This window comes from Schistocerca serialis, chromosome 4 (assembly GCF_023864345.2).
Source record: "Schistocerca serialis cubense isolate TAMUIC-IGC-003099 chromosome 4, iqSchSeri2.2, whole genome shotgun sequence".
Lineage (NCBI taxonomy): Eukaryota > Metazoa > Arthropoda > Insecta > Orthoptera > Acrididae > Schistocerca > Schistocerca serialis.
Window position 1 is genome coordinate 784,270,539 of NC_064641.1, and position 12,072 is coordinate 784,282,610.

Genomic DNA, 12,072 nt, shown 5'->3' on the forward strand with positions numbered 1-12,072 from the left:
TTGTGCAAACAATTCAATTTATATCTGGATTATTGTTGTTGAATCATCACACATTCAGGGGATAAATGAGACAAAAATGAGGGTAAGGCTGTAAATACTGAAACTTTATTCAAGTAATGAATTAATAATTAATTATTAAAATATTATAAAAAATGATGGCATAATTTTATGATGTTTTCTAGGTAACTGACTTTCAAGCCACTTTTATGTGTCTATAATATTATGAAAAGGATAGATTGCTACTCACTGTAAAGATCACAGGTAGAGATGCAGACAGATTCAACAAAAAGACTGTTACATAGTTAGTTTTTGAACAAAGCCTTCTTCAGAAAAGAAAACACCCACATCAGACCAGTCCAAGATGCCAGAAATGGCAGTCGTGTGTGTGTGTGTGTGTGTGTGTGTGTGTGTGTGTGTGTGTGTGTGTGTGTGTGTCCTTTTCTGAAGAAGGCTTTGGTGGAAAGCTAAATGTCGAACAGTCTTTTTGTTGTGCCCGTGTGTTGTCTTGATGATGAGTTAGTAGCAATCGGTTCATTTCCTGATATTGTTGATAATCCAATGTGGAGTTTCCACGGTTTTACTTTTACATCTCTGTTGTCCAGTGAGAAGATGTACCTTTATTTTAATTGTTATTCAAAGGAGAAATGACTGGATGGCATAATTCAGGTTCCAAAACTAATGTGGCTAACTGTGCTTCTTATTTTTAAGCCAATAGCAAGAAATCTTTCAATAACTGACTTTAGTATTTTAGTTATTTGTAGTTTAAATTGTCTCAGTGTGGTATTCACTATTTTCTGGTGTGTTTTGCATGAGCTATTGCCAGTCCCTGAGACATCACTTATTTTTTCTTCTGTATAACACTTATTTGTCTGTAGTGGAGTCCACTAATAGTAGGCACTCACATAGCCATGTCTTACCAATTATTTTAATTAAGTCTGTAGCAGATGCCATCTCTGATTCTGCAATTGTCAGCTATCTTAAGGGAGAAAAGCCATTTGAGGAAGATCTCTTAGTCATACAGACTTGGTCTGTGTCTATTTTTTGAAGTGCTTGAATATTTTGCTTCTGAGACTAATATGGGGAGCCAGCATAACATTTGTTTAGACCAATGTGAAAGATTAGCTAAAAACTCCTGTTAAGTTGGCTGTGTTACTAGACCAACAATGGCTAATCTGGCATGTTAGTTCATTCTTACCTGATTCGCCTCCATGTCTGTTATGCAAAGCATTGCAGGACTTGTAAGCATAACATCTATTGCAGAAAATTTAGTTCTGTTTCTATGTTCATAGCGAAACATAAAAAATATGTTAGCAGTGTTTTTATGAACTACTTACAATGTGGGTCCAAGGCTTCTATAAATTTTTAAATGATATCATTTTTGCTTTTAGCTATAACTGCTTTATTGTGCTACAGCAGTTTCAACTTTTTTGCCATTTTCAAGCCTCTACAAAGACATATCCAGCATTTTGTTATTTCTTTGTAGATGCTTGAAAATAGAACAAAACCTAAAATTGTAATAATGCAACAAAACAGTTAAGCTAGAACAAAAAAATGATGTAATTTAAAGAACAATGTTTTTGTGCAAGAGAAACATTTACTTAACTGATAAGTAAATAGATGTACAGGGACAGAATAACAAGGTGTCTAGTTGTTGCAGGAAACAATTAGTAACTCCAAACCCTGGATCACAAATAACAGAAGAATCAGAAAATTACTGCAAAGTAACGATGGATTAACACCTAACACTCAAATTTCAGAGTTCTACTACTAGTAGAGTTGGGTAAATTCATATGCTAAGAACCCTGTGTGATACTCAGCCACACCATTAGGAGAAATTCATTTCCTTGCCTACACAAACTTGAAATTTAGCCTACGAATCATACAAGTTTAAATTGGAAGGGGGTATGTTGTCAAACCCTACCAACCCAAGAATTTTTTTACAGTGATAGGATTTAAGTGGACTATATTTTGTTTAATCAGTATCACATCATTTTACATATTACACTGAATTACAGAGCAGACACTAATAATAATGAGCTGTTGATTAGCAATAGCTCAAAGATAGCATCTAAACTCAGCTGAAATTAAAAGTCAAAATAGAAACATAAATATCTGCAGAAAAAAGTGAGAAAACTGTGAGATGCAAGAAAAAGTTATAATCTTGAGAGGAAGGACAAACACTGGCACAGATACAGATATAGAATGATGATGAATGAAACAAAATAGAAAATAGTTGGAAAATAGGCAATGGAGGAATTGGAGAAATGATGGAAAAAGGGCTTAGAGTAAATGAAAATCAAGAAACCGGCAAGAGCCACGTAAATTATGCAGAGCTAATTCCAATCTGTAGTGTTTTGTAGTAATGGTTTTATGAAGGTAATTCCCATTGGTCAAACAAGAATGTATGGTCTTAATAATTTGTTTGTTAACAAGCAACACTGGAAGTACTAGATTCTAGCTTGTATTACTTCTAGTGTTCTAAAATTTGAATCATGATCAGTACTTTTTTTATTTAGCACTTACTGCCTCATCTGATCTGTGAGTTTGGAGTGCAGTAGCACAGTTGCTAAGACACTGGACTATACTCAGAAGGCATGGGACTAAAAAATCACTATGCAGGTGTAGGGTGTCCACAGTTTTCTTAAATCAATTAAGGCAAATATCCAGACAATGAAATGTACAAAACTGGTTTCCCACCCCATTCTTGTCCTATCTGTGCTTGTAACTCATCTCTAATGACCTCATTGATGACAGGACATTAAATTGCAATCTGCATGAAGCACAGAAAAAATGTGAAAACTGGGAATGAAACTGTATTTAACTTTTTGTGTTTGTCAGCGGTGCAACACTTGTTCCTGTTTTGGCAGCTAATGAGCAGTTTTAAATTTCTCTCTGAATGTACACACTCCATGCTCAATCAATCAGTATCCTGTTCAAAGTGATGAATCAGAGTTTCACCTATGGAGACTATTCTTTTCAAGAAAAACATTAACATTACCCCACTTCCCATGAACTTTCACATATCCTTCTGACACAAATCATTAAACACTATTCCTCATAATAATAAATTCATATGCATACTTGCCATTTCATCATTCATTACCTATTGAGCCATCAGAATCGTAGAATAGTCGTGTTGACATGTTGAATATGCCACCTCATAGTGACACACACACACACACACACACACACACACACACACACACATTAACAGTGGCTTTTACCTAGCTTTTTGGGTAACATTTCATCTGTGTCATCACTGTTAATTCACGAGGTAATGTAAACTGTGGTCATGAAGTAATATTAAGTTGGACATCCCTTAAAGAGATGGCATGAACAATTCTGAGGCAGAACAGTTTGATAGCCTAATCCTTGAAGAAGATAATGATGATGATGGTGAAGTGATATTTGAGAAATAAATAATGTAGCCAGCCTTCATGGACATTGAATGGTCTTCATAAATAAAATATCGTACTTTATTTTTAATGATGTGTTTCCGGGTGTTCTACCAAGTTTTTTTACGTTTTATGCAAACCACTTCAATGACCAACCCATCCGTCTTCTTCATGTGCTGTTATTGTACTTGCTGCTTGGATTTCATTCAGACTTTGAACTATTGTTGGACTCACACCACTATTTATAGTGGTGTTTGATTTCTGGCACCCACTGTGCAGTATGATACTCTTCTGTCTCTCAGGGCTCTCAGTGATATTCTGTGAAGCACAAATTCTCTCAGTGTTTTCCAGCTCTTGTGAATGTGATAACCAGTGAAATCTTAATAAAATTAGTGCCAGACTCCAAGCATTGTATAAATTGAAACCTCCATATCTGTTTATTTGTTTTCTGAAATATTTATTTCCACAGACTCCTTGATTATGCTGTCTCAGAAACTTGGCATTAGTGTCATTATGCTGCTCTTATCATATTCTATTTCATGATGATATTGAAGTCACTGTTCAGCGACAGTTGATTTACTTGGTTGTCTAGTCAGGTGTGTTGCAGATGTTCCCCATATCTCTCCTTGACTGTTCTTAAAAACTGTATTGTATTTCATACAATTCGGGATGGGCTTGTAATTTGAATGCTTGGTTGTGTGAAAGTGCCATGAAGCTAGTGTGTGTGTGTGTGTGTGTGTGTGTGTGTGTGTGTGTGTGTGTGTGTGTGAGGGTCAGGGTGCATGTGCATAGGCTTGCATATGCTCGTGTGGATGTAAAACAGAATTTTCTGAGTTACCACACTTTCATCAAATTGAAATCCACCAGTACTCATAAATTTTGAAAGCTAAGATAATACATAAGCTACATTAAATTGTGCATGGATATGTTTTCCTGATCTGACTTTTATGGCTTGTATACTGCTCTGACAATATATAAATACTTTTTTTATGATTTTGAGGTTCATTCTCTGGGCTGCCTGTTTCTGTGAAACTAATAACTTATCTGAGGATTTGGCACAATTTTTTCATGCATTATATTTTATGTTTAGATGAGAAATAATCTGTGCTGTAGTCTTAGAAAATGCAGTTTTTAAATTATTTTTTAACATGTTTTAATTCTCTCTCTCTCTCTCTCACTCTCTCTCACTCTCTCACTGCTTTTCTATTTCTCTCTTTTTCCTGCCCTCAATTTCTTGATAATGCTAGTCTTGTTGGTGCTAAGGAATTTTGTTCCAAACTGCATACTTATGACAAATAATTTTTTAACCTTTATTGTTTAATGTTACTTTTTTTGAGACCTCGATGTTGTAAGTGTCTTGAAACTGTTATACATTTTAAAAATAAGTGCTTGAATGACTTTTATTATTTTCTGTTAGTTCTGAAATATTTTCAGATGAATTTTATTTTACTGGAAGATTTCTGTGCAATTGATTTTTGTAGTTAGTATTCCTATTCATCTACAATAAATGTTTGACGAAGTAATGAGGTATAATTTTTCTTCCCTCAGTTGTGTTCACCTTTATAAATGTCATGTTGATATTTTTTTGTAACGTAGTGTATCACTTCAGGTAGTATTTCTAAGAAAAATGGAAGAACTGAGAGTTTATCTGGTTCAAGAAACATCCAGGAACTTCCGAAAAAATGAAACAAACGTAAGATTTTGTTCTGTATATTCCCACTAGTGTCAAGTATGTATTTCTGCCGTGTTCCTCATAATTCACCTATAGCTTCTCTTTTATCTTTTGGAGAAATTGTATGCACTTCTTATTTCCCTCATTTTCTCTCAGTTTGCAACAGTGCATTGTCTTAAAACGTTTTCCCCTTGGCCAATATTTTTTACCTCTCAACGGAAGATGATGAAATAAAATAGTGTAAATGAGAAACGTAAGGTTAACTTCAACGTTTGGAAACAATGAAAAGTTTTCTGCTGTTGCTCTGTAAAAAATCAGGCAGCCTATTTGGTTGTAGTTATCACTTAGTTTGTAAATCAGAAAGATATAAATTGCTAATTATGCTTCAGTACCTGTAACAGGTATAATTACGACATTCTCACTGTGGTAAAACTCTCTCTACACTGCTTTTTTATGTGTGATAATAATAGTAATCTCCCCCCCCCCCTCCCCCCCCCCCCCTGCCAATGAACCATGGGCCTTCTTTCAAATTCTAAAAGTGGCAGAGGTAAAATACAGGGAGTGAAAGGCTATTTACAATTTGTACAGAAACAAGACGGCAGTTATAAGAGTCGAGGGGCATGAAAGGGAAGCAGCAGTTGGAAAGGGAGTGAAACAGGGTTGTAGCCTCTCCCCGATGTTATTCAATCTGTATATTGAGTAAGCACTAAAGGAAACAAAAGAAAAATTCAGAGTAGGTATTAAAATCCATGGAGAAGAAATAAAACTTTAAGGTTCGCCGATGACATTGTACGAGGGCAGTTCAATAAGTAATGCAACACATTTTTTTTCTCGGCCAATTTTCGTTGAAAAACCCGGAAATTTCTTGTGGAATATTTTCAAACATTCCCGCTTCGTCTCGTATAGTTTCATTGACTTCCGACAGGTGGCAGCGCTGTACGGAGCTGTTAAAATGGCGTCTGTAACTGATGTGCGTTGCAAACAACGGGCAGTGATCGAGTTTCTTTTGGCGGAAAACCCTGGGCATCTCAGATATTCATAGGCGCTTGCAGAATGTCTACGGTGATCTGGCAGTGGACAAAAGCACGGTGAGTCGTTGGGCAAAGCGTGTGTCATCATCGCCGCAAGGTCAAGCAAGACTGTCTGATCTCCCGCGTGCGGGCCGGCCGTGTGCACAGCTGTGACCCCTGCAATGGCGGAGCGTGCGAACACATTCGTTCGAGATGATCAACGGATCACCATCAAACAACTCAGTGCTCAACTTGACATCTCTGTTGGTAGTGCTGTCACAATTGTTACCAGTTGGGATATTCAAAGGTTTGTTCCCGCTGGGTCCCTCGTTGTCTAACCGAACACCATAAAGAGCAAAGGAGAACCATCTGTGCGGAATTGCTTGCTCGTCATGTGGCTGAGGGTGACAATTTCTTGTCAAAGATTGTTACAGGCGATGAAACATGGGTTCATCACTTCGAACCTGAAACAAAACGGCAATCAATGGAGTGGCACCACACCCACTCCCCTACCAAGAAAAAGTTTAAAGCCATACCCTCAGCCGGTAAAGTCATGGTTACAGTCTTCTGGGATGCTGAAGGGGTTATTCTGTTCGATGTCCTTCCCCATGGTCAAACGATCAACTCTGAAGTGTATTGTGCTACTCTTCAGAAATTGAAGAAACATCTTCAGCGTGTTCGTAGGCACAAAAATCTGAACGAACTTCTCCTTCTTCATCACAACGCAAGACCTCACACAAGTCTTCGCACCCAAGAGGAGCTCACAAAACTTCAGTGGACTGTTCTTCCTCACGCACCCTACAGCCCCGATCTTGCACCGTCGGATTTTCATATGTTTGGCCCAATGTAGGACGCAATCCGTGGGAGGCACTACGCGGATGATGATGAAGTTATTGATGCAGTACGACGTTGGCTCCGACATCGACCAGTGGAATGGTACCGTGCAGGCATACAGGCCCTCATTTCAAGGTGGCGTAAGGCCGTAGCATTGAATGGAGATTACGTTGAAAAATAGTGTTGTGTAGCTAAAAGATTGGGGAATAACCTGGTGTATTTCAATGCTGAATAAAACAACCTCTGTTTCAGAAAAAAAAGTGTTGCATTACTTATTGAACTGCCCTCGTAATTCTGTCAGAGACAGCAAAGGACTTGGAAGAGCAGTTGAATGGAATGGACAGTGTCTTGTAAGGAGGATATAAGATGAACATCAACAAAAGCAAAACGAGGATAATGGAATGTAGTCGAGTTAACTCTGGTGATGCTGAGGGAATTAGATTAGGAAATGAGACACTTAAAGTAGTAAAGGAGTTTTGCTATTTGGGGAGCAAAATAACTGATGATGGTCGAAGTAGAGAGGATATAAAATGTAGACTGGCAATGGCAAGGAAAGTGTTTCTGAAGAAGAGAAATTTGTTAACATCGAGTATAGATTTAAGTGTCAGGAAGTTGTTTATGAAAGTATTTGTATGGAGTGTAGCCATGTATGGAGGTAAAACATGGACGATAACTGGTTTGGACAAGAAGAGAATAGAAGCTTTCAAAGTGTGGTGCTACAGAAGAATGCTGAAGATTAGATGGGTAGATCACATAACTAATGAGGAGGTTTTGAATAGAATTGGGGAGAAGAGGAGTTTGTGGCACAACTTGACAAGAAGAAGGGACCGGTTGGTAGGACATGTTCTGATGCATCAAGGGATCACAAAATTAGCATTGGAGGGCAGCGTGGAGGGTAAAAATCGTAGAGGGAGACCAAGAGATGAATACACTAAGCAGATTCAGAAGGATGTAGGTTGCAGTAAGTACTGGGAGATGAAGAAGCTTGCACAGGATAGAGTAGCATGGAGAACTGCATCAAACCAGTCTCAGGACTGAAGACCACAACAACAACAACAATAACAATAATAATATAGATTTTATTGTCTTTAAGCCATTACAGCAATTGACAACATCAGATGGAGATACAATTTGCAATAGGGTGACAAAGTATTGACTACTGAAATATTTTAGCTTATTTTACAATACATGTACAGTGGGTCATCTATTGGATTACTGCATTTTACAATTCAAGAATTCATTGATGTCATAGAATGGGTGGGCAATTAACCATACATGCAATCTTTCTTTGAATGTATGTTCAGGAAGATCCTGTATAACATATGGGAGCTTATTAAATAGTTTGTACCCTGTGACTTCATAGCTATTTATTGATTTTGATCATCTGTGGTAAGGTGTGTGTATGTGTTTGATGCTTCTTGTATTGTAACAGTGTAAATTTTCTCTACATTTCACATCTTGTAGGTTCTTCTTCATATAGATTAAGACATTGTATACATAGAGGTTTATTACTGTCATAATTTTTTTTTCTGTAAATAAGGGTTTGCAGTGAGCCTTATATGAAGAATTTGAAATTATCCTAATGGCTTTCTTCTGCAATAATATGATGTATATGGCTACAATTACCCCACAAGATAATACCATAGGATATTATACTTTGGAAAAATGCAAAAAAGATGATCTGACGTATGTTTCGGGTACACAGTTTCTGAGTTGTCTTAATAAATAAATTACTCTAGATAGCTTACTACTAATATAGTTTATATGTTGGCCCCAGGATAACTTTTCCTCTAAATAAACTCCCAGGAATTTAACAGAACTAGGGTCATCAGATAGTGGCTTGTCTCTTAGAGTGAAGATTATCTGCTGAGTTTTATTTTCATTTAGCAAGAAGCCATTTGCTCTGAATCAATATGCTGTGTGAGTGAGTGTGTTTTAGCACAGGTTTTTAGATCTTTAAGATAGTTACTGCTATGTAGAAAAGTTGTACCATCTGCATACAATACAGTGGTGGATCTAATAAACAAGGGGAGGTCGTTGATCATTATCAGAAACAGTAAGGGGCCCAGTACAGATCCCTGTGGCACACTACTTTAACATTTTCTATGTTTGACATTTCCTTACCAACACAAACTACCTGTTTACAGTTATTGATACAAGCTTTTAATAGCGTCAGACTGTTTTGTTTGATGCTGTAGAATTCTAGTTTCTCTGGTAGCGATGTGTGCTCAACACAGTCGAAGGCCTTGTTTAGCTAGGTCACAGAATGAGACCTGAGCAAAGCCTTTGGCCTCAAAAACTTTGAGGATGTAACTGACTACTGTGTCAATTTCATCAATGGTTGGCAGACTCTTCCTAAACCCATATTGTGTAACATTAATTATTCTTAGGCTCTCAAAGTAAGATGATAATTGTTGGTACATGATGCATTCTGTTACCTTTGCAGGTACTATTGAAATAGGCCTATAACGAGATGGAGAGTCTTTATCTCCCTTTTTATATACTGGGGTGATCTTAGAGAGTTTTAATTCATCAGGAAAATATCCCTCAAGTTAGCACTTGTTTATGCAATGGATTAAAGGGTACAGAATGCAATTCACACTTTTTTTAGCAGGTTGCATGATATGTCATACATATCTAAGCTATCAGATGATTTCAGTTGTTTTATGACCCCTTGTACAAATCTAGGCGATACTTTGGAGAAGGTTAGCGTGCTTGTGTTTAGTGACTGTCTACTCCAAATTTGAGAGAGTAACTCTGATGGACTAATGTCTGGTTTGATAATTGTATCTCCTATTTCTTTCACTGAATTAATAAAAAACTCATTGAGTGTTTGAGGTGGGTTATTAATTTTGTCTTTTTTAGTATCTGTGGTAGCACTATTAATTATTTTCCAAGCATTTTTACATTTATTGGTGGAATATGTATGCTGTTGGCATTGTAGGTTTTTTTGGCTAGCAGGATTCCTTTTTTGTATTCATTCCTACATTCCACATAGGCAGATTTGGCATAGTCAGACTTCATACTATTATATATGTTGTACAGTAACAAAACTTGTTTCATTAGATCTGGCAGCTGTTTAGTGTACCACATATTTTGTCTCTTTTGAGATCTGGATGTGTGGCTGCTGTCCGTGATTTTGATTTTCTTTATGAATTAAATAGGATGAAGAATGCATTAAAAATCTATGAAATATTATTTTGGCTGGCAGGTCATTACTTGATGTGTAATGTCCATTGACACTACAATGGCCAAACCAGTCTCTGTCCACAAGGGAATTACGAAATGTGTTAATTTTATCCTCAGTTTCGGGTCTGGTAATAACAACTGTTGGGACATATACTGATATGGATCGATGACTGATATGGATCGATGACTGATATGGATCGATGACTGATATGGATCGATGACTGATATGGATCGATGACTGATATGGATCGATGACTGATATGGATCGATGACTGATATGGATTGATGACCTGCAGCCGTTTAGAATGAAATTACAGTTATATTAATACCTTCAGCTGCTGATGGACCTTGGTATATATCAACGGGACAGGTGAAAATGTGTGCCCCGACCGTGACTCAAACCTTGGATCTCCTGCTTACATGGTAGATGCTCTATCCATCTGAACCACCAAGGGCAGAGAGGATAGTGTGACTGCAGGGACTGTCCAACGCATGCCTCCCGTGAGACCCACATTCTCACTTTGTATGCCCACACACTACATTCGTAGTGTCCCAACCCAACACACTCATTACTCGTGGAAGACATTCTTACCAAGTCCTGTAAGAGTTCAGGGAATATGTGTGCATCCGCACAGAAGAAGAAGAAGAAGAAGAAGAAGAAGGTCATGGATTTCTATTGTCACTAGGTTTCACACGACCAAGCCTTTTTGACCTAGTAAACATTTGTTGCCTTGTTGTTTCTGCCTTTATATCCATTTCAGAGCACTCGTTTATTGTAGGTAGGACACTGAAACTGCTTTTATTGCTGCGGTTCATTCTATTCACAGTATTTATCACCTATTTGTTACTTTCTTCTGTGATCGTGCTAGTCCTATGTTCCCAGTTCTGTGTTTTACTTGCTTTGGCGAGCAGGATATTACACGCCTTTTTCAGTTCGGCATTTTGTTTTTCTAAATGCGCAATGTCCCGCCTTAGTACATCTACAATTAATTGCAGACTTGATACACGTTCACTATTTCGGTGTTATAACTTATGCAGGTTCCGTTTTTCACTGCACAACTATAAATTTTGTTCTCTTTCTCCTTATAAACGACTGCACTGGATGCCATCTTGATGTACCATTATCATTGTTCTCCCATAAAAATGGATTAAATGTCCTGTTGTACTGGTCCAGTATTGGTAGAACTGTAATGATTTGACATAATGCCTATAATATCTTAATAGATTTTCGTAGCACTCAATATAGCTAACAAAGTATAAAATGTGTAAGTTAATGCTGGTGGAAATATGAAATGGATGAGTATTACAGTGTTGATCTTGTAATCGAAAGGAGCTAAATGAACAAATGGACCTTTTTAAGAAAATTGCTGATTTATATCAATATTCTTACCAGAACTCATCTATTGCACTATTAAAGTGATTTTACTGTCTACAGTATCAGACACCAGTAAGGAAAAATGAAGGCGTATTCCTTTGTTAGAAGACAGTGGAGGACAATGATCTTACGTAGTTCTGAGAAATATAGAATGCTTGTATGTATAAATGGAAAGTGAATTAAAATAATTATCTTCTGACAGAGGCTTTTCAAAAGTAGTTGGTAGAAGAGGAAAAACTTACGTTGTACTTCTAAACTCCAAGAGTGCTTTAAATAGAGTATAGGAAAACAAGCACATGTCGTAAGCAAAATAGAACATAAAGTGTGAAGGCAGATTTGCAGCATTGTACAAAATCAGTTCCAGACTGATTGGTAGAAAAAAAATCTTCCATTGCTGAGAGATGACAGAAACTAGGGGCAAATACTGATTACAGTAAAATAGCTTTTTATTCATTGTGCATCGAGCAAGTTGAATGAACAAGAAATATAGCTGAGACAGTAAGTTACATTAGCATGTAGTGTCGAAAATTATGTCTCTAAAGTAATGCAAAAATTATGGGAATTAACAATTACAGTACTGCACCAATAAAAAAGGGG